The sequence below is a fragment of the Phyllobates terribilis genome, unplaced genomic scaffold, assembly GCF_046119375.1.
Source record: "Phyllobates terribilis strain yellow unplaced genomic scaffold, ASM4611937v1 Scaffold_5__5_contigs__length_657084704, whole genome shotgun sequence".
In the NCBI taxonomy this organism is placed as follows: domain Eukaryota; kingdom Metazoa; phylum Chordata; class Amphibia; order Anura; family Dendrobatidae; genus Phyllobates; species Phyllobates terribilis.
The window spans coordinates 19,705,810-19,731,086 of NW_027362765.1; the positions used below are offsets into that span (position 1 = coordinate 19,705,810).

At 48.0% G+C, this 25,277-nt stretch overlaps 1 protein-coding gene and 1 long non-coding RNA gene across 2 annotated transcripts in view; one reads left to right on the plus strand and one right to left on the minus strand.

The window, feature by feature from the left end:
* LOC141270572 (uncharacterized) overlaps window positions 1–25,277 on the minus strand; it is a 215,872-nt gene that overhangs the window by 33,572 nt on the left and 157,023 nt on the right. The gene's annotated exons all lie outside the window — the stretch shown is intronic.
* On the plus strand, window positions 7,128–25,211 carry LOC141270610 (uncharacterized). Its single transcript, XR_012321710.1, has 3 exons — window positions 7,128–7,215; window positions 13,442–13,513; window positions 24,489–25,211. It is a non-coding gene; the product is annotated as an uncharacterized lncRNA (long non-coding RNA).

A 25,277-nucleotide genomic window follows, 5' to 3' on the forward strand; every position in this document is an offset into this window, starting at 1 on the left:
TCAATCTTGGGACAGAGAATCAGAAGGACTTTGGAAGGAGAATGGGAGACATCTTTCAGGAAAGTAGATGGATTGCATGGCATCTAAAAAGACACAGATTTGTATTCTACATGATTCTAGTCTAAGGGTACCGGCCCTGACAAGAAAGATTCGGATCTGCTCCATTGACCATCAGAGAGACATGAATAATTTTGGGGAGTCCAGGAGAGGACAAAGAAGTCACCTGGCCCCATGGACATGTTGTTTTGGGGTTGCTAGGAGGGACCCACTGGTCGCCTAGAACCCATGGAGACATTTTGATTTGCCATGAGGGACCCACCGGTTGGCTGGCTCCTTGGAAAACTGTCAGAGAGGCCAGACTTGGACCCTCGGGTCTCCTGGTCTTGTACCTCGATGGACTGCTAGCTTCCGAAGCTTGCCGCTATCTCCTCTATGTTGGGGCCCACCAGAAGTTGGGGGGCCGCTGGTTGAGGTAGTTGGCCCTGGAAGTCTCCAAAGTCGCAGCTGTTCTATCCCAGGCGGGTCAGCGAAAGGGTGAGACAGTGTAATGTTGTATCATCTTGGGTATTTGCTAGAACTGTTCTGTGTGTTTATTGTCCACTTTGTGGTTCAATAAAGTATTGCCACGCTGTTTTACCCTCACCCTGTGTTGTCTGAGTAGCGTTACGCCCACGGAAGACCCCGGGTCTTCACATGCCCCAATTTATTTACCTTTGGCCCATAAGTGTTTTTGTAATTACTGTTATGTTCTGCTACCAGAGCTAAGGAAAGAGAGGAGATCTGTCCCTACGATAGAACTCAGCTAGATCCCTACGATGTAACAGGGAACCTGATCCTGCGATCAGACCTGCTAAAGTCCTCAGCTAGTCTGTACGGAGACCTATAGATGTGGGGAAGGAATCCCTACAAGTACTAGGGACTGGGAGCAAAATGGACACCTCCTAACAGAAATAGTAGCAGACAGACGAACAAACAAACAATATAGAACACAGAGGTCCGAAGACCAAGCAAACTAACAGAGTTAGATACTGAGCACTGGCTAGCTAAAGAGTAGTAATACAATGAAGTCCAGCAAAGCCAGAAGGGCGGAGCAAGTCTAAATAGGCCAACAAGGTCATGTGACCAGCAATAGAAAAAACCTAAGAGCAAGGTTCTAACAGTACCCCCCCTTCTAAGAGGATCCTCCGGATCCCCTAGGACCAGGCTTATCAGGAAATCTCCTGTGAAACGCTCTGATAAGTCTGGACGCGGAAACATCATCCGACCTCACCCAAGAGTTATCCTCGGGTCCGAAACCTTTCCAGGCCACGAGATACTGCAAACTACCTCTATACCGTCTAGAATTAAGGATGCGAGAAATTTCATATTCCCCGTCCTCCACCACCGGAGGAACAGAGGCAGAGGCGTCACAATCCGACACAACAGCTTTTTTCAACAGAGAGACATGAAACACCGGATTAATTCTCCAGGAGGTAGGAACCTCCAACTTAACAGCAGATTGGTTGACAACCTGAAGCACCTTAAAGGGCCCTACAAACTTGGGACCCAATTTCTTAGAAGGAATCCTCAACCGCAGATTCCTAGAGGACAACCAAACCATGTCACCAACAGCGAACAAAACCTCCTGTCGTTTCCTATCAAAGTAGTCCTTAGATTTTCTGTTAGCCTCCTGAAGATTACCACGTACATCCGTCCAAACTCTCCAAATCGCCGGAAAAATTCTCCTCCTCAGGCACGGCAGATACCAACTTGGAGAACGACCCAAACGACGGATGTCTCCCAGAACAACAAAAAAAAGGCGAACAACCAGCAGAAGAAGATGTATGATTGTTCGGAGCAAATTCAGCAAGTGGCAGAAACTCAGACCACCCCTCTTGATTGTCTGCCACAAAACAACGCAAGAACTGCTCAACATCCTGGTTTTTCCTTTCTGTCTGGCCATTAGATTCAGGATGATATCCGGACGAGAACGACAAATGAACTCCCAACCTGTCACAAAAGGCACGCCAAAAACGAGCCACGAACTGAGGTCCCCTATCAGAAACAATGTCAGTAGGAACGCCATGAAGTCTGACAATTTCCTTGACAAAGGCCTTAGCGAGAGTCTTAGCGCAGGGCAGTTTGACGAAGGGAACCAAGTGACACATCTTGCTAAAACGGTCCACGACCACCCAGATGACAGTAAAACCCTCAGAGGGGGGAAGGTCAGTTATAAAGTCCATAGCCAAATGTGTCCAAGGAGCACTGGGAACCTCCAGAGGGCAAAGTAACCCCGCAGCAGGAGTATGTGAGGACTTAGATCTAGCACATATAGTACATTGACGCACCAACTTAATGACTTCCTTCTGCCATCCAGGCCACCAAAAACTGCGACCCACCAGTCTCTTGGTCTCAGAGATTCCGGGATGACCTGCCAACCGAGATTCGTGACACTCAACAAACAAATCTCTCCTAAAGGTCCCAGGCACAAACAACCTCCCATGGGGAGTGTTAGATGGGGCATTCTCCTGTGCTTTAAGAATCTCATCTTCCAAAACGGAGTCCAAAGCAGCTATCACAACACCTTCTTGTAAAATGTTCTCCTCTTTCTCAGCACCGACTATGGGAGAAAAACTGCGAGACAAGGCATCCGCCTTAACATTCTTAGTACCTGGGATGTAAGTAACGGAAAAATTAAACCGCGAGAAAAACAGTGCCCACCTAGCCTGACGGGCATTCAGGCGCTTGGCAGCATCAAGATATATCAGATTTTTATGATCCGTAAAAACCTGAACGGGAAATTCAGCACCTTCCAAGAGGTGGCGCCAGTGTTCAAATGCGAGTTTAATAGCCAATAATTCCCGATTACCAATATCGTAATTCAGTTCAGTCTCCGAAAAATTTTTTGAAAAAAAAGGCACAGGGATGTACTCCATCCCCGTTATCCTGAGACAATACTGCGCCAACCCCCACAGAGGAAGCATCAACCTCAACCAAAAACGGCTTAGTCACATCAGGCTGCATAAGGATGGGAGCAGAGGTGAACCTCTCCTTGAGATACACAAAAGCTTCAATGGCCTCAGAAGTCCACTGAACCGCATCAGCACCTTTCCTGGTGAGATCGGTCAGAGGTTTGACAATAATAGAAAAATTTTTAATGAATTTTCTATAATAATTGGCGAAACCCAAAAACCTCTGTATCGATTTCAAACCAATAGGCCTAGGCCATTCCTGCACAGCTTCAACTTTAACCGGGTCCATCTCAAAACCTTCGCTGGAGATAATGTAGCCCAAAAAACTAATTCTCTGTACAGCAAACTCACATTTCTCCAGCTTAGCAAAAAGCGAATTGTCAATTAATAACTAATACTTCACGTACGCTCCGCCAATGAGACTCCAGATCCGGCGAATAAATCAAAATGTCATCCAAATACACAACCACATTTTTGCCGATCAAAGGTCTAAGGATGTCATTAATAAGATTCTGAAAAAATGCAGGAGCATTAGTAAGACCAAAAGGCATAACCAAATTCTCAAAATGACCCACAGGAGTGTTAAAAGCAGTCTTCCATTCGTCACCCTCCTTCATGCGCAACAGATTGTATGCCCCCCGAAGGCCAATTTTAGAGAACCACTTGGCCCCCACTAACTGGTTAAACAGATCAGGAATCAATGGCAGTGGGTAAGGATTGCGTACAGTGATTTTGTTAATCTCACGAAAATCCAGACAAGGACGTAAACCGCCGTCCTTTTTTTTTTTACAAAAAAAAATCCAACCGCCACAGGAGACTTAGAGGGCCTAATGTGACCGGCGGCCAAACTTGTCTGTATGTATTCCTCCAAAGCCTTTCTCTCAGGAATAGTAAGGTTAAATAAACGACTTTTAGGAAGAGTCGCTCCAGGGACAAATTCAATAGTACAATCATAGTCTCTATGGGGAGGCAAAACCTGCGATTCCTTCTCAGAAAAAACTCTCCAAAAATCCTGAATAGGAACAGGCAATTCCCCCTATCCACAGCTGCAATACGTCCATTACAACACTTGTCATAACATTTATGGCTCCAGGATTTAATTTCATTGGTAGACCAATCCAGTACAGGATTGTGCAATTTTAACCAGGGCAATCCCAACACCACCGGAGAAGGCAAGTTATTCAAAACTACCAAATCCAATTTCTCATGGTGAACACCATTAATAGTGAGAGGAAATTCACAGACCTTGAGTGTAACATTCTTCAAAGGGGAGCCATCCACAGAAACCACAGCAATGGAGGATGACAAAGGTTTGGGTTTTAAATTGAGTTTTTCCAAGAATCCCCCATCAATTACATTCAGAGTAGACCCACAATCGACAAACACCCGAAATTCCATTAATTTTTCCTGAGCAATAGTGGAAGCAGCTAAAAATACACCCTTGGAATTTAAACAGGCAATACGGGCATGACTGACCATTTTTTTTTTCTTTCTTCATACGAAGCACACAGCTTTTAATGAAATGACCAGAATTTCCGCAATAGAAACACAAACCTTCAGAAAATCTGCGGTCCTTTTTTTGAGAGCGAGGTGCCATCGCTCCAATCTCCATCGGCTCTCCACTGTCAGTACACACATTCTCATGACCAGAAACTAACATAGCAGAGGATTTGCTCTCATTAACCCTTGCACGCAGTCTCCTATCCACCCGTATAGCTAATTGCATAGCCTGTTGCAAATCTTCAGGTGTGGGATAAGCAATTAGCAGGTCTTTAACCCTTTCACTAAGCCCAGCAAGAAACAGACTCTTCAGAGCAGAATCGTTCCACCCTATTTGAGTAGACCACCGACGGAAATGAGTACAATATTTTTCCACATTACCTGATCCCTATCTCAAACGTCTCAACTCAGTCTCAGCAGATGAGACACGGTCAGGATCATCATATAATAGCCCCAAAGCAGAAAAAAAACTATCCACTGATCTAAAGCATGTATCACTAGGTTGCAAAGAAAAGGCCCACTCCTGAGGCTCTTTGCGCAAAAGTGACATTATGAACCCTACGCGCTGGGATTCATCCCCAGAGGACCTGGGTCTCAAACGAAAATACAATAAGCAAGCATTTTTAAATGAAAAAAATTCTTGGTGTTCACCAAAAAATAAATCAGGCAAACGTACCTTAGGCTCCAAGAAATGTGCTCCAGGACAGTTACTCACGTGCTGACGGAGCTCGGCCACCTCCAGAGAGAGTCCCTGCAGGCGCTGAGCCAAATCCTGAACCGACACCATGATGGAACAGAAAAATCTTTCCTTAGAGAATTTGCAGGCTGGACTTACTGTTATGTTCTGCTGCCAGAGCTAAGGAAAGAGAGGAGATCTGTCCCTACGATAGAACTCAGCTAGATCCCTACGATGTAACAGGGAACCTGATCCTGCTAAAGTCCTCAGCTAGTCTGTACGGAGACCTATAGATGTGGGGAAGGAATCCCTACAAGTACTAGGGACTGGGAGCAAAATGGACACCTCCTAACAGAAATAGTAGCAGACAGACGAACAAACAAACAAACAATATAGAACACAGAGGTCCGAAGACCAAGCAAACTAACAGAGTTAGATACTGAGCACTGGCTAGCTAAAGAGTAGTAATACAATGAAGTCCAGCAAAGCCAGAAGGGCGGAGCAAGTCTAAATAGGCCAACAAGGTCATGTGACCAGCAATAGAAAAAACCTAAGAGCAAGGTTCTAACAATTACCTTGCTTTGTCTTTATGGCCTGTGATCAGCGCTATCTTGGGCCGCTCACAGGCATCACGTGACCCCCAACTGCAGCCGACTCTGACATCCGCTGATGTCACTTCAAGTTCCAGCTGCAGCCGGGCGTGACTCAGTGCTATGTTCCACAGTGAGTGATGGGCTCCTCATTCATTGGGAAAGAGCATGGTGGATGCTTGGTGTGATTAGCGGGGTAACCGCGCCCACAGCCCAGCATCCACCGTGGGGAGTGCGTCACTGATGTCACGCCTCACTTGACGTGACATCAAAGGAGGCTGCAGCCGGGGGTCACATGATGCCTGTGAGCGGCCCACGATAGCACCGCTGACAAAAGTACTGGACAACTTCTTTAAGAAAGCCGTTTTCCACTCAACACCATTCCGAATGCATATCAGATTGTAAGCTCATCTAAGATCAAGTTTAAAAAAACACGTAGCCCCAGAAGCTGATTATATAGGCCAGGGGGGGTGGAATTGGGTATATGTATTTTTAACCGTGATTTTGTTTCGTTCTCGGAAATCAAGGAAAAGATGGAGACCCCCATCTTTCCTATTTACAAAGAAAAATCCGGCAGCCACAGCGGAGGAAGGATGGATGTGACCCTTCTGTAAACTTTTGTTAACATATTCTTTCATGGCAGCCCGTTCAGGCCCAGACAAATTGTAAAGGCGAGCTTTAGGTAACTTGGCATTAGGGACAAGATTAGGGGGTACATTCACATAATGTATTTGCAGCAGAACTTCTACAATGGAAATCCCACAGAAAATTAACAGCGGACATATCCACGTAAATATTGTGCAGATATTGTAGATGTTGCCGCATTTAATACTACGCAAATGTTGCACATTACCACTGACTTGATCCTTTGTATTGTAAAGGATGAAATCAATGGTAAAGATCCGCAGCATAAACTGACACATCGTCCATGTCGCATCCACGGCGTCGGTCACTTCATGCCATGGATTTTCTCAGCGTATAGATGAGATGCCATATGATCTCACCCATTACGCTGGTGCTATAAAACATTGGTTTAGTGGTTAATAAACATTAGGGGACATTTATCATCAAGTTTGCACGAAAATGTGGCACCAGCTCTCTCTATAACATTAGGAAGTGTACTACCTTATATTATACCCTGATATTAGCCTGTGTTACCACACAACTGGTGGTCGTGTAGTTATTTCTATGTAGCTACACAGTGGGCCCCAAGAATGATTTTCTGAGGTGGGCCCAAGGTACTCCAGTCCGACACTGTCTACAGCCGAGGAGAAGAGGCCTGAAATAGTCTCAGTGCTGAAGGGGTTAATGTCCCCAGCGCCCAGTAATGGGGGTCTCCACATACCTCCACCTGCAGAGCCGCCACCACATATATGGCTGCTCTGTGCTCACAGGACCTGTGATGAGGTCACAGGAGGGGAGGAGTCAGGGGTCACATGATCAGGGGCCTCAGTGGATGCAGGACTCTGCTGTGCTGGTTGTCATGGTGCTGGATGAGGTGAAGTTTATGTGTGGGGTCAGGAGGGGTTTACAGTGTGGATGTAGCAGAGCCGGGTGTGTACGAGGCGTACGGAGCAGAGCCGTGTGTACGAGGTGTACGGAGCGGAGCCGCGTGTGTACGAGGTGTACGGAGCGGAGCCGCGCGTGTACGAGGCGTACGGAGCAGAGCCGCGTGTGTACGAGGTGTACGGAGCAGAGCCGTGTGTGTACGAGGTGTACGGAGCAGAGCCGCGTGTGTACGAGGTGTACGGAGCAGAGCCGCGTGTGTACGAGGTGTACGGAGCAGAGCCGTGTGTGTACGAGGTGTACGGAGCAGAGCCGCGTGTGTACGAGGTGTACGGAGCGGAGCCGCGTGTGTACGAGGTGTACGGAGCAGAGCCACGTGTGTACGAGGCGTACGGAGCGGAGCCGTGTGTGTACGAGGCGTACGGAGCGGAGCCGCGTGTGTACGAGGTGTACGGAGCGGAGCCGCGTGTGTACGAGGTGTACGGAGCGGAGCCGCGTGTGTACGAGGTGTACGGAGCGGAGCCGCGTGTGTACGAGGTGTACGGAGCGGAGCCGCGTGTGTACGAGGTGTACGGAGCGGAGCCGCGTGTGTACGAGGTGTACGGAGCGGAGCCGCGTGTGTACGAGGTGTACGGAGCGGAGCCGCGTGTGTACGAGGCGTACGGAGCGGAGCCGCGTGTGTACGAGGCGTACGGAGCGGAGCCGCGTGTGTACGAGGCGTACGGAGCGGAGCCGGGTGTGTACGAGGCGTACGGAGCGGAGCCGCGTGTGTACGAGGCGTACGGAGCGGAGCCGCGTGTGTACGAGGCGTACGGAGCGGAGCCGCGTGTGTACGAGGCGTACGGAGCGGAGCCGCGTGTGTACGAGGCGTACGGAGCGGAGCCGCGTGTGTACGAGGCGTACGGAGCGGAGCCGCGTGTGTACGAGGCGTACGGAGCGGAGCCGCGTGTGTACGAGGCGTACGGAGCGGAGCCGCGTGTGTACGAGGCGTACGGAGCGGAGCCGCGTGTGTACGAGGCGTACGGAGCGGAGCCGCGTGTGTACGAGGCGTACGGAGCGGAGCCGAGCGTGTACGAGGCGTGCGGAGCCGAGCGTGTATAATGTGTACGGAGCGGAGCCGCGCGTGTATAATGTGTACGGAGCGGAGCCGCGCGTGTACGAGGTGTACGGAGCGGAGCCACACGTGTATGAGGTGTACGGAGCGGATCTGCGCGTGTACGAGGTGTATGGAACGGAGCCGCGTGTGTACGAGGCGTACGGAGCGGAGCCGCGTGTGTACGAGGCGTACGGAGCGGAGCCGCGTGTGTACGAGGCGTACGGAGCGGAGCCGCGTGTGTACGAGGCGTACGGAGCGGAGCCGAGCGTGTACGAGGCGTACGGAGCGGAGCCGAGCGTGTATAATGTGTACGGAGCGGAGCCGCGCGTGTATAATGTGTACGGAGCGGAGCCGCGCGTGTACGGAGCGGAGCCACACGTGTATGAGGTGTACGGAGCGGATCTGCGCGTGTACGAGGTGTATGGAACGGAGCCGTGTGTGTACGAGGTGTACGGAGCGGGGCCGTGTGTGTACGAGGTGTACGGAGCGGGGCCGTGTGTGTACGAGGTGTACGGAGCGGGGCCGTGTGTGTACGAGGTGTACGGAGCGGAGCCGTGTGTGTGCGAGGTGTGCGGAGCGGAGCTGCACGTGTACGAGGTGTACGGAGCTGAGCCGTGCGTGTACGGAGCGGAGCCATGTGTGTACGAGCTGCGTGTGTACGAGGCATACGGAGCGGAGGAGCGCGTGTGCGAGGTGTACGAAGCTCAGCCGTGTGTGTAAGGAGCGGAGCCGCGTATGTACGAGGTGTGCGGGGAGGAGCCACGCGTTTACGAGGCGTACGGAGCGGAACCGCGCGTGTACGAGGCGTACGGAGTGGAGCCGCGTGTGTACGACATGTAAGGAGTGGAGCCGCGCGTGTACGAAATGTAAGGAGTGGAGCCGCACATGTACGAGGCGTACGGAGCGGAGCCGCACGTGTATGGAGCGGAGCCGCGCGTGTACGAGGTGTACGGAGCGGAGCCGTGTGTATACGATGTGAGCGGAGCTGCGCATGTACGAGGTGTACGGAGATCCCCAGAACACTGATGACTTGGTCGGACTCGTCGAAAGGTATCAGGGGGTTGACGGGTCCATGGGGAGGCAACCCATTCCATACTGGGGACCGGAGGTTAAAAAGGGGGTGGGGTTTCCAAAGTCCATGGGGGCGGCAGAGGTCATGCCAAGGCTCTCATCAGGGGATGTAATTTTCTGGAGATGTCACGGTCCAGGTAATATAGCTGCCCATTGTCCCCTGACCACCGAGCAAATGAACTGTAGCATGGGACGCCAGTGTTCATTCTACACATATCCAGCTTGCAGTGTGGCCTGTCCACCCGGCAAGGGGCCCCAAACTTGTCCTGTCAAAGTGAATGGCCTGCAAATGACTGGACTACTAGACTCAGGGAGTTTGGTGACCCTCGTGAGTGACACACTCCCTCTCTAATTGATCCCTGGGAAGAAGGTGGGAGTCCGCTGCATTCATGGGGATGCTGAAAACTATCCAGTGGCCAGAGTGGTCATTGACAAACCCAAGGTAGTGGGTCCCATGAGACCGGCATGATCCAGGATTTGTTGCACCCAATCATCATATGCCAGGACTTTGTGTTGTTTTGGGACTTGTGGGGGAGGGGCAGAGACCTGGATAACTCGGGTAAGAAACGGGTTGGCCCTAAAAAAAAACCTCACCAACCCCAGAGTCTGACGAGTTTCCCTTCTGTGTAATGGGAAAAGAGGAGAAAGTAGTATTTCCTGAGGCAGACATTCCTGAGATAGGGGTGACCAGACAAAATTTGGGGCTCACCCAACATAGACACTGTCAGGAAATATTAAAAATCTCTGAAATCTCTCTCACCAAACCCCTAATCCCCCCCATCCCATTTGCAGTGAGGATGGGAAATAGCCATGTAAAAAGCTGCTTCTATGTAAAATGACAGTGTACAAAAGAAGCGACAAACTTAATTATCCAAGTTAATTACCATGCAAAAGAGAGCCCCTGGTAGCACAAAGACTAGAAAGATGTCGATTGTGCCTAGTAATAGAGATATGTGTGACGACTAAACACCATTTAACATCTGGGCCAGGGATTGGATGAGTTGTGCATTTGGTTAGAGATAAAGAGTACAACACCTGAAAGAGATAGAAACATCTCGTTAAGCATCAAAGGCAATCTATCACACTCATGGACATTCCCATTTGAACATTCCTTTCATCCCTAGACGTCTGCCAGACACTCAGGCACCAAAAGAAAATATAGAATAGGGAAATTTCCATAACTCCGATTGTGATGGGATATATATTTTTAGCGTCAGGGCTAATTGGGGAACAGTATGCATATTTATTCATATCTGTGAGCCCTGCCGGTGAGCTGTAACTCAACAGAGAAAATATAACTGACAGCAGCCATGTCAGGTTTGATATTTAAGGAAAGATAAAATCCTAATAAAAAACATGGCATCACTTGCTAACTTCTGTAATTCACCAGCAAGGAGTTATCACAGAAATTGTGGATATAATAAAACCATGAAGGGCTGAGACCAGCCCACAAGCTGGCCCACGTGAGGTCATCACAAGGGGAGTGTGTGGGCAGGGCCCAATTCGGCATAAAAGATCAAGTCGAATATTGATCTGTGTTCATGCTGGGAGATACATATTTTCATGTAAGCAGGGACCACGTTTCGTAATGGTCAATCGGAGTGCCTCCTCCGGCTAAACTGAATCGTCTGTGATCGGCATAGTAAGTTTTTCTGTTAATCCCTTTCATTTTCTGTAACTGTATATGCAGTATTGTTTTGTCGCCTTTGTAGAATCTTTTCTATATTTTTTCATAAACACTGCCTCCCTTTGGATTAGATATAAAATGTAATAGTTCTGTTTCTTCTATTCTGTAATTGTGCCTCACCCCAAAGCCACATGCTACCTATAAGGCGTCCAGTCAGCCAATATTTTTAAAAACGATGGTGGCAGCTAATAATCTTTCTTGGGTTATCGTGAAGCAAACAGTGATCATACAGGGGGTATACACACATATTCCATGCATAGGCGGATTATACTGAGGGCAATCCGGGCGACCGCCCGGGGCCCCGAGCCTGCAGAGTGGGGTGTCTAATGCCGGATTGTCCTCATTATATGTGCGGGCCGCCGCGGCACATACCGGTAGCAGTGGCGGGAGGGGGGGCCCCGTACCGCTCCCCCAGCAGCGGCCGCCGCTACTTCTTCATCGGCCGGGCCAGCACTGCAGCAGTTAACTTCCCTGTGCTGGCCCGGCCGCGTCACTGCTAGGAGACACGGCCCTGTGCGCGGCCGTGTCTCCTAGCTGTGACGTCACGCAGTGCGCACGCGGCCTGCAGTGCTGCACCGAAGAGCCTGAGGACTGGAGCCGAGCCGGGGGATGGTGAGTGTGTGTGTGTGTGTGTGTGTGTGTGGGGGGGGTCAGATGTCATTGTGTGATGTCTGTTTGTGTGTGTGTGGGCAGATGTCATTGTGTGATGTCTGTTTGTGTGTGTGTGTGGGGGCAGATGTCATTGTGTGATGTCTGTTTGTGTGTGTGTGGGGGCAGATGTCATTGTGTGATGTCTGTTTGTGTGTGTGTGTGTGTGTGGGGGGGGCAGATGTCATTGTGTGATGTCTGTTTGTATGTGTGTGTGTGTGGGCAGATGTCACTGTGTGATGTCTGTGTGTGTGTGTGTAGGCAGATGTCATTGTGTGATGTCTGTGTGTGTGTAGGCAGATGTCATTGTGTGATGTCTGTTTGTGTGTGTGTAGGCAGATGTCATTGTGTGATGTCTGTTTGTGTGTGTGTGGGCAGATGTCATTGTGTGATGTCTGTTTGTGTGTGTGTAGGCAGATGTCATTGTGTGATGTCTGTTTGTGTGTGTGTGGGCAGATGTCATTGTGTGATGTCTGTTTGTATGTGTGGGGGGGGCAGATATCATTGTGTGATGTCTGTTTGTGTGTGTGCGGGCAGATATCATTGTGTCATGTCTGTTTATATGTATTTTTGTGTTTCAAATGTGTTTATGTGTGTATGTATATGTTTGTGTGTGTGCGTTACTGCGTGCGGCCTCCTGCTGAGTATAGTTGGAGCCATGCGGCCTCCTGCTGTATCTGAGGGGGGCGCCGTGCGGCCCTCCGCTGTATATAGATGGCTACGTGCGCCCCCCCGCTGTGTATAGATGGCTACGTGCGGCCCCCCGCTGGGTATAGATGGCTACGTGCGGCCCCCCGCTATGTATAGATGGCGCCGTGCGGCCCCCCCGCCGTGTATTGATGGCGCCGTGCGGCCCCCTGCTGTGTAGAGATGGCGCCGTGCGGCTCCCCGCTGTGTATAGATGGCTACGTGCGGCCTCCCGCTGAGTATAGATGGTGCTGTGCGGCCTCCTGCTATCTCTGGGGGGGCGCCGTGCGGCTTCCTGCTGTGTATAGATGGCTACGTGCGGCCTCCCGCTGAGTATAGATGGCGCTGTGCGGCTTCCTGCTGTCTCTGGGGGGAGCGCCGTGCGGCCTCCCGCTGTGTATAGATGGCTACGTGCGGCCTCCCGCTGAGTATAGATGGCGCTGTGCGGCCTCCTGCTCTCTCTGGGGGGGGCGCCGTACGGCCTCCCGCTGTGTATAGATGGCTATGTGCGGCCTCCCGCTGAGTATAGATGGCGCTGTGCGGCCTCCTGCTGTCTCTGGGGGGGGCGCCGTGCGGCCTCCCGCTGTGTATAGATGGCTACGTGCGCCCTCCCGCTGAGTATAGATGGTGCTGTGCGGCCTCCTGCTGTCTCTGGGGGGGGCGCCGTGCGGCCCCACGCTGTGTATAGATGGCTACGTGCGGCCTCCCGCTGAGTATAGATGGCGCTGTGCGGCCTCCTGCTGTCTCTGGGGGGGGGCGCTGTGCGGCATCTATACTCAGCAGGAGGCCGCACGTAGCCATCTATACACGTATACTCAGCAGGAGGCCGCACGTAGCCATCTATACGGTGCCATCTATACACAGCGGGAGGCCGCATGGCGCCATCTATACACAGCGGGAGGCCGCACGGCGCCATCTATACACAGCGGGAGTCTCAGTGCTTTGCAAGAGCAGTCAATAAATTCTGCTTGATTAATTCTGAGCACCATAAAGTCTGGTTCGCTTCTAACCTGCTGTCTTCATTTTCAGCTTGCTGAATTCTATCTCATTTACTGTCATTCGAGACGATGCCTTTGCTGGTCTCTTTCACCTTGAATACCTGTAAGTGCTCCACTTAATGTCATATTTTTGATTCTGTTCTTTCATCTTTTGGCATGTGCAATTGTATGAGCAAGTATTCATATGAATTTATGACCTACTTAAACCTTCGAGGACCTTAAATTTTATTCAATCAAATTTTTTTCCAGTTTAAAACTATGGGACATATATGTGCCTTGGTCCTCAAAGAGTTTTTAAAGGGGCTGCAAACATAAATACGAAAAAAATAATTCAATTAGTGCTTTTTGTGTTCATTTAATTTTTATTTGAAGTCCATTTTTTTATATACCTTGAAATTAAGCCCTACCCCATGGAATGAAGCCCTACCTACATGACATCTGAGAGCTACATGGATCCCGCTTGTGAGGTGCCTGTCCGTCACTACTATTCAGTTTTAGGGTCCATTCACTAAGCCATATATTCTCTCATGAAAGAGAATAGGGCCAATTATGCTAATGACACTCGGCTCAAACTCTGTCAGAGCTTCAACTGAGTGTGATCCGATTCTCTCGCAGCACAGATATGGAGAAGATGGAGAACTTACTTTCTCCATATTCTCCATAGTCTCTGTGAGTGTTCATCGGACTGCACTTGGATGACATCCGAGTGCAGTCTAATGTTTTACGTGCACCCATAGACTTGTATGGGTGCACATGGTCCGAATATCGAATGAGATTATTTTCTCATGCCAATAATCGCAGATCTGCACTGTCCCATAGTATAACATAGGACCGAGTCCTATCCGATAAAACATCACATAGCATTCGGCCGTGTTATACGACAGTGTGAGCGAGCCCTTAGAGTCAAGGAATATTTACATGCAGATGATGATATTACTCTCCAAGTGTATATTTTTTTAGGCGAGTTCATAGTAAATGCTTTGCCTTTTTGACATGTGATCAACTAAAGAACAAGAAGGATTTAGGACCTCCCCTATGGAGAAACAGAAAACAGTTTGGAGGACTTGCATGTCCTTTTTTATTTATTATGAGAAAATCATAAAAGATCCCGTTTTTTAACCATGCTGTGACTTTCTCCTGAGGGAGAGGGAGAGAGCTGCCCTATTCAGAGTCTGTAATAAGACCTGCTGACAAAAGTGTTGAAGATACAGTCTAATGTGAATTAACAATGAAAAAAAGTTAATTTCACAAATGGCTTGTATTTTTTTTAATACAAACTTTTTTGTGTTTACAGCTCCTTTAAAAGGAATCTGTCATCAGGTTTTTGCCACCTAATCTGAGAGCAGCATAATGTAGGGTTAGAGGCACTGATTCCAGTAATGTGTCACTTACTGGGCTGCTTAGTGTTGTTTTGATAAAATCATTGATTTGTCAGAAGGTAATTATCACTAGATGACTAGTAAGTTCTGTAGGACCCCACCCCCATCACTGATCAGTAGATTTCTGTGTACACTGAGCATGGGCAGAAAGCTGCCAATCAGTGGTGTGGGTGGGGCTATACAGAGTGCAGCATTCAGAGAGCTGCTAGATCTGCAGCAGATAAAACGGTGATTTTCTCAAAATGACAACAAGCAGCTGAAAAAGTGACACATCGCTGGAATCAGGGTATCTGCCCCAATATTGTGCTGCTCTCAGATGAGGCAGCACAATTAATATTGTGCCAAATTAATTTCCTGTGAACTATCACATGATCTATCACAGGGAATCATGTGACATGTCACGTGATAAATCAGGTGTGGGGGGGGGGGGGCCGCGCCTTCTAAACTGCCCGGGGCCCTTGCTACTCTTAATCCACCCCTGATTCCATGCATTGGAATCCGGAGGTGTGTGTGCCATATGCTCACTGTTAGCTTTCCAATAACTAATAAGTGAGAACAGCCTGCGGTCCCCTCGGTTGATTGTCGGCCAATTGTGTAATTGTCCGGATGATAGGGGACAGTAGAGAGCTGCTCGCTCAAGATATCACAGTGGGTGGTCTATGTGATTAATCGGGATCCTGTGAATCCCGGACAAATTGGTAGTGGTGGGATATTATAGAACATCAGTGTCTGGTTTGAGCAATCATTCCTGTAGCTGAAAACTTGCACGGTTCTTGCGAGAGTTCGGTGCAAAGTTCTAAGGAATCAGACTCAGTGTTTTAATATTTTTTATCTGGGACATTACTGTACATGTAGCAGTTGCATACCCCCCCCTTCTCTTGTTTTTCTGTCCTATCTTTTGTTTGGCAATGATGGCTACGCGTGGAGAGCCCTGGTGTAACTATCAGTCCAAGGACATTCTTACTGCCCTCTGTGAGCTGAGACACATTGACCCCATGGGCAAAACCAGGCACCAAATGATTGCTGAACTGTTGCAAGGTGCCGCAGAGCCAGTCCGTTGCAGAGCCCTGATGATGGGGAGGTCAGCCAAGGCCTGGATGGCGCTGCTGCAGAGGTCGCACCTGTGATTGCCAGCCATACCCGCAGTCAGGATAGTGTGGACCACCACCTGCAGATGGCCTTGGAGCAACTCGCTGCAGATGACTGCAGCTGATTATGAAATTCCAGGAGTGAGCAGAGCAACAGGCCCAAGCTGAACGAGAGGCTGCTGAGTGAAAGCGGCAAGATGAGCATCTGTACCAGCTGGAGTTAGCCCGAATCCAGCTGCAGAGATTCACCCCATTGAGCAGAGAGTCCAGCAATACCAACTAAACCCCATCCTCAGCATTTTCCTATGATGGAAAAGGATGGGGACTTGGACATATTTCTGCGAGGATTTAAAAAAACCTGCAGATAGTACCAGCTGCCCGAGGACCAGTGGGCCAGATATTTAACTCCAGGGCTCAGAGGAAAAGCTCTGGAAGTGTTTGCGTCTCTCCTTCGAGACCAAGATGGAGACTATGAAGCCATCAAGCAGGCCCTGATAAAAAAGTATCAGCTCCGAAGGTTTACCGGAAAAAGTTCAGAGCCCTTCAGCGTGGACCACATGACAGCTACAGGGATGTGGTGGATGGGCTCAGGACCAATTTTGAGCAGTGGGTCCAAGGCCTGTCAGTCACCACCTTGGAGGACCTGAAGGATCTGATGGTGAAGGACCAGTCTCTTCATCTTTGCCCCGTGGAAGTGCGACAGTTTGTACTGAACCGGGAGCCGAAGGAAGCCTCCAAAGCCGCCCAGATCGCAGATCGTATGAGGCCAACCACACACCGGAGGTGCGGAAGTCAGCGGTCACCAGCTGGAAAAGGGGTAAGCCGACAACCACCCCCAGTGTTCCGGCCAGCTGGCCCTCAGGGGGTCCTGCCCCATCTTCCAGCACCCAGCCTACATTTGACTCCCGGAGGTGTTATACTTGCGACCAAACGGGTCACATCAGTCTCATCTGCCCGGAGAGGCAGAAGATGAACCCCACACCTGAGGCCCCAGGGCCTAGTGCAGCCATTCTATTTGTGGGTGGGGCGGTTGGCAGGTCCCGTGAGAACTTACAACCGGTTACTGTGGGCAACACCATTACTGTTGGGCTTAAGGACACTGGCACAGAACATACCCTCATCCGCCCTGAGTTCGTGTTACCGGAAGAACTCATTCCTGGGAAGACCCTGACTTTCACCCGGTTTGGGGGTGTTCGCCATACAATACCGATGGCCCGAGTTTTCCTGGACTGGGGTGCGGGGAGGTGGTTACGGGGAGTGTTGGAAAATCTCCCCACTAATGTGCTATTGGGAACTGATCTTTAACGGTTGGTTGCCCGATACATTCCTGACAACCCTTCCAGATCTGATATGTCATGTGATGCCACTGTCAATAATGTCGATGTGATGCATAATGTGTGTCGTGGCAAAGGGCAACTCTCGGGTTGTTTTGTTTTTTTTCACAATTGTTTAGTATGTTTTTAACTTTATACCTTAATAAATACATAATTTTAAAATGTCTTCCCTTTAGTTTATATACAAAAGGGAACTCAGCCACATCACGCTGCAGGGTGATGCTGCTGAGGATCCCCTAAAAGGAGCCAGTGTAAGTGCTATGGGCAGTCGGAGCAGGCATGGAGACCAGAAAGCAGGTTATCCCGTGCAGCTGACCAGTGTCATGATGGACGGTGACATGGCTGCTGGTAGCTGCCTCATGACTAGCACTGCTCCAGAGGTAACAGGAAAGGATGGGGAGAAACACGGGGATCATAAGGAAGGTGGTCCCATGCAGCTGACCAGTGTCACGACGAACCATGACATGGCCAGTGGTAACTACCCCACAGTTAGCCCGGCTTCCAAGGTAATGATGAGGGCATGGAAGGTCCTTTCTCCAGCCCGTCTTGGGGGTGGGAAGGTGGGTCCCACAACCGGGAAGGGTGAGGGAAATGTGTGTCCCACTGTCTGTCAGGATTATGGGAGGAAGGTACCCATAGCCTGTCAGAGGGGTGGGAAAAATGTACCCCGAACCAGTCAGGGTGATCAGAAAGCTGGATCCCCAGTCGGTCAGGGTGGTGGGCGAGTTGGGTCCAGACCTTGTCGGACTAATAGGAAAAGGTGGTTATCCCCCAGGGAGACAGCCTATCTAGCCGCTGTCACCCGCACCCTGCCTTCTGGACCCTCATCAGGCAGCGGGATAACAAGGCCAGTGACTGGCCCAAAACAGTTCCTGGAAGGTCCCTGTGAGGTTGGGGCCTTAGTGTCACTTCTGGCTACCTCTAGCCAGGAACCCAACACTGGTCTGGTGACACTGAGTAGCCCCCCGGAGAAGCCCATCTCCGAATCCCTGAAGGAGAGGGTATTATGGGATCCAGGAAGGATGGATCGTAATGTAGGCTTAAGGGGTGATCTGTAAATCAGCCCCTATGCTACCTAAAAGAGGGGGAGATGTCAGGAAATATTAAAAATCTCTTAAATCTCCCTCAACAAACCCCTTGTCCCCCCTACCCTACACCATTTGCAGTAAGGATGGGAAATAGCCATGTAAAAAAGCTGCTTCTGTGTAAAATGGCAGTGTACAAAAGAAACAACAAACTTAATTATCCAGGTTAATTACCATGCAAAAGAGAGCCCCTGGTAGCACACAGACTAGAAAGATGTCCATGGGTGGCCATTTTGGGGTGGACAAAACTCAACAACGGGTCATGCAGAGGTACTATTGGTCCAGATGTCACCGTGAAATCCTAAAAAAAGCAAGTCCTGTCCCACCTGCCAGTTAACTGCCACCACCTCTCTATTCCAAAATCCTCTCATGCCGCTATCTGTCAAGGCTGGGCAAAAGAGAAACCAAGTTGAAACTCCATGTGGCCTGGACAGACCAGAAGGTGACACTAAGGGTGTACCTGTGGCAGAGACACTGTCACCAGCCCAGAAACAGTGCCGAGAACTTCTTCAGCGGAATCGGGACCTGTTTTTGGAGTTACCAAGACATACGTAGGTTGATGAACAAAGAATCCTGACGGAACCACATGTGCAGGTGAACTAAAAGCCGTATAGAATCCCCGAAGTTCGCCACAAGGTGATTTAGAAGGAAAAGGCTAAAAATTACTCTGATCCGATACCTCACGACTAACTCATATCGAAGCTAGGGTCAACCAGATACATAAAAGCTATAGAAATGGAACAGATAATGCACTCACCAACAGTGTTGCTTGATAATAGTCCTGTTTATTTGGGATTACACATGCGGAGGGGTGGTGCCGGAATTTGCACCACCTGGCTTGCATGCACACGGCTAGTGCCCTGTCTACGTGGTGCAGCCATTAATGCTTGACAATTGAAAGCTGCATAGTGTGACTGGTGCCTCACTATTTCTTTTCATATGCTCAGCCAGATACATCACCTCCCTGGACCTAATGAAAGGTTACTGGCAAATCCTCTTCTCTCAAAGTGCCAAGAAGAATATGACCTTGTTTACACCTGATGGTTGCTTCCAGTATACCAGAAGCCCATTGGGCCTGCAAAGAGACCCAGCTACCTCCCAGAGGGTCATAGACCGGATCTTAGCCCCTCACAAAAAGTACGCCATAGCTTACCTCAATGATATTGCGATATTCAGCCCGGATTGGGGAAGTCATCTGCAGAAGGTCCAGGCCATGCTGGATGCGCTGAGGAAAGGGGGGTTTACCATAAACTCAAAGAAATGTGCCATTGGGAAAAAAAGAGAAAATACCTGGGCTACATCGTTGAAAGAAGCAAAGTAAAGCAGCAAGTGAATAAGGTGGAGGCAGTCCAAAGTTGTCCGAAACCGGTCTCCAAGGAAGAGCTTCAGGCATTTCTGAGAATGGTGGGATACTATCAGCGGTGTATCCCGAATTTCACTATGATAGCCGCACCCCTGACCAACCTTCTTAAGGGCACGAAGACGTCAATGGCCAAATGGTCTTTTGAAGCAGAGATGTTGTTCCAAGAGTTGAAACTCAGGGCTACAGGACTTCATCTTTCATGTAAACACATGCCTGGGAAGCTGCATACTAACGCAGATGCTAGTTTAGACTCCCCTGTTTGGTGACTGGAGGTGCCAAAACCTACAGCTTTGGGAAGAGGGGGGGAATATGTGACAAAGTCACTGGCTAAGTACTGGAGGGGAGATATGTAGCACTGAGATTAATTGCTGCAGTAATTATACATAGGAAAAAGGTTCCAGCACACGAGTGGGTTAATCAGCCATCTTAGTGCTAGAGTGATTAAACACCTGTAGAGAGGGAGGAACTCAGAGGATAAAATCACTGCCTTTCAGAGCATTTGGTGTGGTGAGGGCATGGAGATTAAACCTCGGAGCTGTTTTGGTCATATGAAGGCAAGACAAACCTGGGATTGTTTGTTCCTGAAGCGGGCGGTTACCCGTAGCAACAGAGACTGTGCCATAGGTTATGATTATGTTTTGTTTTTGCAGTTAGGCCAGGAAGGCTGTGTTTGTTTTTGCTAACATTGCTGTAGTTTATGCAGTGCTCCTAATAAACTCAGCAGAAGATTTAAAGAGACAGTGTTCCTGTGTACCTCTATGTGCAACCAAGTGAGGCGATCTACCACTATATATATATATTTATATATATCTATATATATGTATATGGATATATTGTGACAAAGTCTCTGGCAAAGTACTAGAGAGGGGATATGTAGCACTGAGATTGATAGCTGCAGTGATTATGCATAGGAAAAAGGTTCCAGCAAATTAGTGGATTAAGCAGCCATCTTGGTACTGAGGTGATTGAACACCTGTAGAAAGGGAGAAACTCAAGAGGATAAAATTCACAGCCTTTTAGAGCATTTGGTGTGGGGTAGGCTGGAGGTGAAAGCTCTGAGCTGTTTGTGTAACACATACTGGATATATGGAGATTGCAGGTCTCCTGGTGTGAATCCCTTTGTTAAAGGACATGGATGCTGGACTTTAAGACAGGTGGGCTAACCAGCACTATTGTATGTACTTGTTAGTTTATGTTTTACCTTCTGCCAGACAAAGGCTGCATTTACGTTTTCTGGTGATGTGATTTATGAGGACTGCAATAAATCAGCCGCACTTTAAATAGAAACGGTTCCTGTGTCTGCCTCTTTAAGAAGCTGAGTGAGTCGATCTACCACTATATATATATATATATATATATACAGTACAGACCAAAAGTTTGGACACACCTTCTCATTTAAAGATTTTTCTGTATTTTCATGACCGTGAAAATTGTACATTCACACTGAAGGCATCAAAACTATGAATTAACACATGTGGAATTATATACTTAACAAAAAAGTGTGAAACAACTGAAAATATGTCTTATATTCTAGGTTCTTCAAAGTAGCCACCTGACTGCTTTGCACACTCTTGGCATTCTCTTGATGAGTTTCAAGAGGTAGTCACCGGAAATGGTTTTCACTTCACAGGTGTGCCTTGTCAGGTTTAATAAGTGGGATTTCTTGCCTTATAAATGGGGTTGGGACCATCAGTTGTGTTGCGCAGAAGTCAGGTGGATACGCAGCTGATAGTCCTACTGAATAGACTGTTAGAATTTGTATTATTCCAAGACAAAAGCAGCTAAGTAAAGAAAAACGAGTGGCCATCATTACTTTAAGAAATGAAGGTCAGTCAGTGCAAAAAATTGGGAAAACTTTGAAAGTGTCCCCAAGTGCAGTTGCAAAAACCATCAAGCGCTACAAAGAAACTGGCTCACATGAGGACCGCACCAGGAAAGGAAGACCAAGAGTCACCTCTGCTTCTGAGGTTAAGTTTATCCGAGTCACCAGCCTCAGAAATCGCAGGTTAACAGCAGCTCAGATTAGAGACCAGGTCAATGCCACACAGAGTTCTAGCAGCAGACACATCTCTTCAACAACTGTTAAGAGGAGACTTTGTGCAGCAGGCTTTCATGGTAAAATAGCTGCTAGGAAACCACTGCTAAGGACAGGCAACAAGCAGAAGAGACTTGTTTGGGCTAAAGAACACAAGGAATGGACATTAGACTAGTGGAAATCTGTGCTTTGGTCTGATGAGTCCAAATTTGAGATCTTTGGTTCCAACCACCGTGTCTTTGTGCGATGCAGAAAAGGTGAACGGATGGACTCTACATGCCTGGTTCCCACCGTGAAGCATGGAGGAGGAGTTGTGATGGTGTAGGGGTTCTTTGCTGGTGACACTGTTGGGGATTTATTCAAAATTGAAGGCATACTGAACCAGCATGGCTACCACAGCATCTTGCAGCGGCATGCTATTCCATCCGGTTTGCGTTTAGTTGGACCATCATTTATTTTTCAACAGGACAATGACCCCAAACACACCTCCAGGCTGTGTAAGGGCTATTTGACCAAGGGGGAGAGTGATGGGGTGCTACGCCAGATGACCTGGCCTCCAGAGTCACCAGACCTGAACTCAATCGAGATGGTTTGTGGTGAGCTGGACTGCAGAGTGAAGGCAAAAGGGCCAACAAGTGCTAAGCATCTCTGGGAACTCCTTCAAGATTGTTGGAAGACCATTTCCAGTTACTACGTCTTGAAGCTCATCAAGAGAATGCCAAGAGTGTGCAAAGCAGTCATCAAAGCAAAAGGTGGCTACTTTGAAGAACCTAGAATATAAGACATATTTTCAGTTGTTTCACACTTTTTTGTTAAGTATATAATTCCACATGTGTTAATTCATAGTTTTGATGCCTTCAGTGTGAATGTACAATTTTCAAAGTCATGAAAATACAGAAAAATCTTTAAATGAGAAGGTGTGTCCAAACTTTTGGTCTGTACTGTATATACGGCACGGTGGCGCAGTGGTTAGCACTGCAGCCTTGCAGCGCTGGGGTCCTGGGTTCAAATCCCACCAAGGACAACACCTGCAAGGAGTTTGTATGTTCTCCCCGTGTTTGCATGGGTTTCCTCCGGGTTCTCCGGTTTCCTCCCACACTCCAAAGACATACTGATAGGGAATCTAGATTGTGAGCCCTGATGGGGACAGCGACGATAATGTATGTAAAGCGCTGCGGAATATGTTAGCGCTATATAAAAATAAAGATTATTAAGATTATTATTATATATAGTGAACACATTTGGTATTGCCACATCCAGAACAATCCGTCCAATAAAACTGTCTCACTATTTAACCCCTTCAGTGAACACTGAAAAAAATAAAAACGTGACATATAATGACGCTTTTTCATCATACTGCTGAACAAAAAGTGGAATAAAATGTGAAAGTGGAATAAAGCGATGCAAAAACAATTCTTTTTTTTATAAAATTGTTTTTATTGTGAAAAAGCGGCAAAGTATAAAAAATTATAGAAATGTGGAATCGCTGTAATTGTACTAACCTGAAGAATAAAGTTGTCTTATCAATTTTATCACAAGCGGAAAGGCATAAAAAAAAATCCTGAATTGCTGTTTTTTGTTAATCTGCCTCCAACAATTATAAAGTGATCAAAAAATTCTGTGCCCAAAACTGATACCAATAAAAACTCCAACTCATACAGCAAAAAAAAACAAGCCCTCATATGACTCTGTTGGCAGAAATATAGAAAATTTATAGCTCTCAAAATATGGCAATGCAAAAACTTTTTTTGTTAAAAAAAAGCGTTTTTTTAATGTATTGGGCTGTCCAGCTATCCTCTTATCAGTTTATAACTATTACAAGGACTTATGCTTAATATTTTGATTCCTTTATGATGGTTGTGTTGTGTTTTTTTGTCCTTTACTGCCATCTACTGGCCATTGTTATTATATGTTCTCATGTATTGTAGCTTTTAGGCTGTGTGCCCACGTAGCGTTTTTCAAGCGTATATGCTGCGGAATTTCCGCAGCGTAAACGCTTGTAAAACGCATGTATATCCGCACCCCATGGTCCCCAATGGCATTCCGCAATGTCAATGCCCATGCTGCGGATTTTTCCGCAGCGTATATGCTGCGGTCAAAAATCCGCAGCATGTTCATTAATTTTGCGGAAGCGCTGCGGAATCAATGTGTGGATGGTACCCAAGTCTGGAGGAGAGGAGACTCTCATCCAGACCTGGGTACCAAAGAACCTGTAAAAAAAAAGAAAAAATAAAGTTTATACTTATCTTCTGATGTTTTCCCTCCGTCGCGCTGTTGTCTGAAGGACCTGCCACGTCATGAGTCATGTGACCCATCACATGACTCAATGACGTCACCGCAGGTCCTGCACACAACAGCGTGAGCCGCTCAAGACTCCGGACGGGGCAGAGAATGCATCGGTAGGTGAGTATAAACTTTATTTTTTTATTTTTTACCATTCTGATTCTTTGTTTTAACTATTACTTGGTCACACTATATAAATCCATGCCGGTTGCATGGATTTATATAGTGTGAACAAGTTGTCAAAGCACTTTTCCAAGTGATGCTTATAATCACTTGGAGAAGTGCTTGATAACCCGCATGCGGAAATGCATGCAAAAACGCCTCACAAACGCTTCTACCTGGCGGGAAAACCGCATGTAATATCCGCATGCGATTTTCCCGCCAGGGAGATGCGTAAAAAATATGCTTCAGGTCCGCAACGTGGGCACATAGCCTAACTCTCATCATGCCTCTCTCTCTATCTCTCTCTATAACTCCTCCTATCTTCTTTCTTCACATCCTTTCTTTCTAGTCAGTGCCATTTTGGCAGAAGGGTGCATCAGAGTTGGAGAGCAGATTCTCCTGTTACCTCTATCCTCCAACCTCCATCATCTACCTCATCCTCATCCCTTAATCCATAGACATCTCAACCTCATCATTTGTCAAGGTACTGTGGAGAGAATACCTAAAAGTTTGTCCACTGAATCTTCCTTCCTGGATCATCCAAGTGCAGCCTAGAGAAGAGAGAATAGTGAGTAACCTATCTACCATTGCTTGTACTGAGATCCGTGGCCACATCCTACCTACGTACATCAGTGGCAGAATGGTAACAGCATACCTGTCTACAGTGTCTGTGTGCATGTGCATAATCTGCTATCAAGTCTAGAGCCATTCACCATCTTAGCTAAGCAATTTCCACAAAAAGCTCCTTGGATCCCTCTGTGATGTAAATGCATCATGTTCCTGACAACACAGATGAACCAGAAGCAGAGTCAACTCTTACCGAAGAACATGGCATACGTCCTAAATGTGTAACCAAACCAACACCAAACTTCATAGAGAACTTTGAGGCGACAAGAGATGAGTTCCGTGACAACCTAAAAGATTTATGGGACAGAGTTGAACACTATTTAGCAGCACTTCCACACTAACAGTGACGCAGCAGATTTAGCCGCAGTATTGAATAATTTATCTGCCGCCTATGATCATGACGTTGGTATCGTCAATTCAAGGTGGGTAGGCACCCCCCCCCCCTGCCCCCAACTTAACTCTAACCCCAAAAAACGACAGACATTATGGCTTGCGTGCAATTGGCCACAGT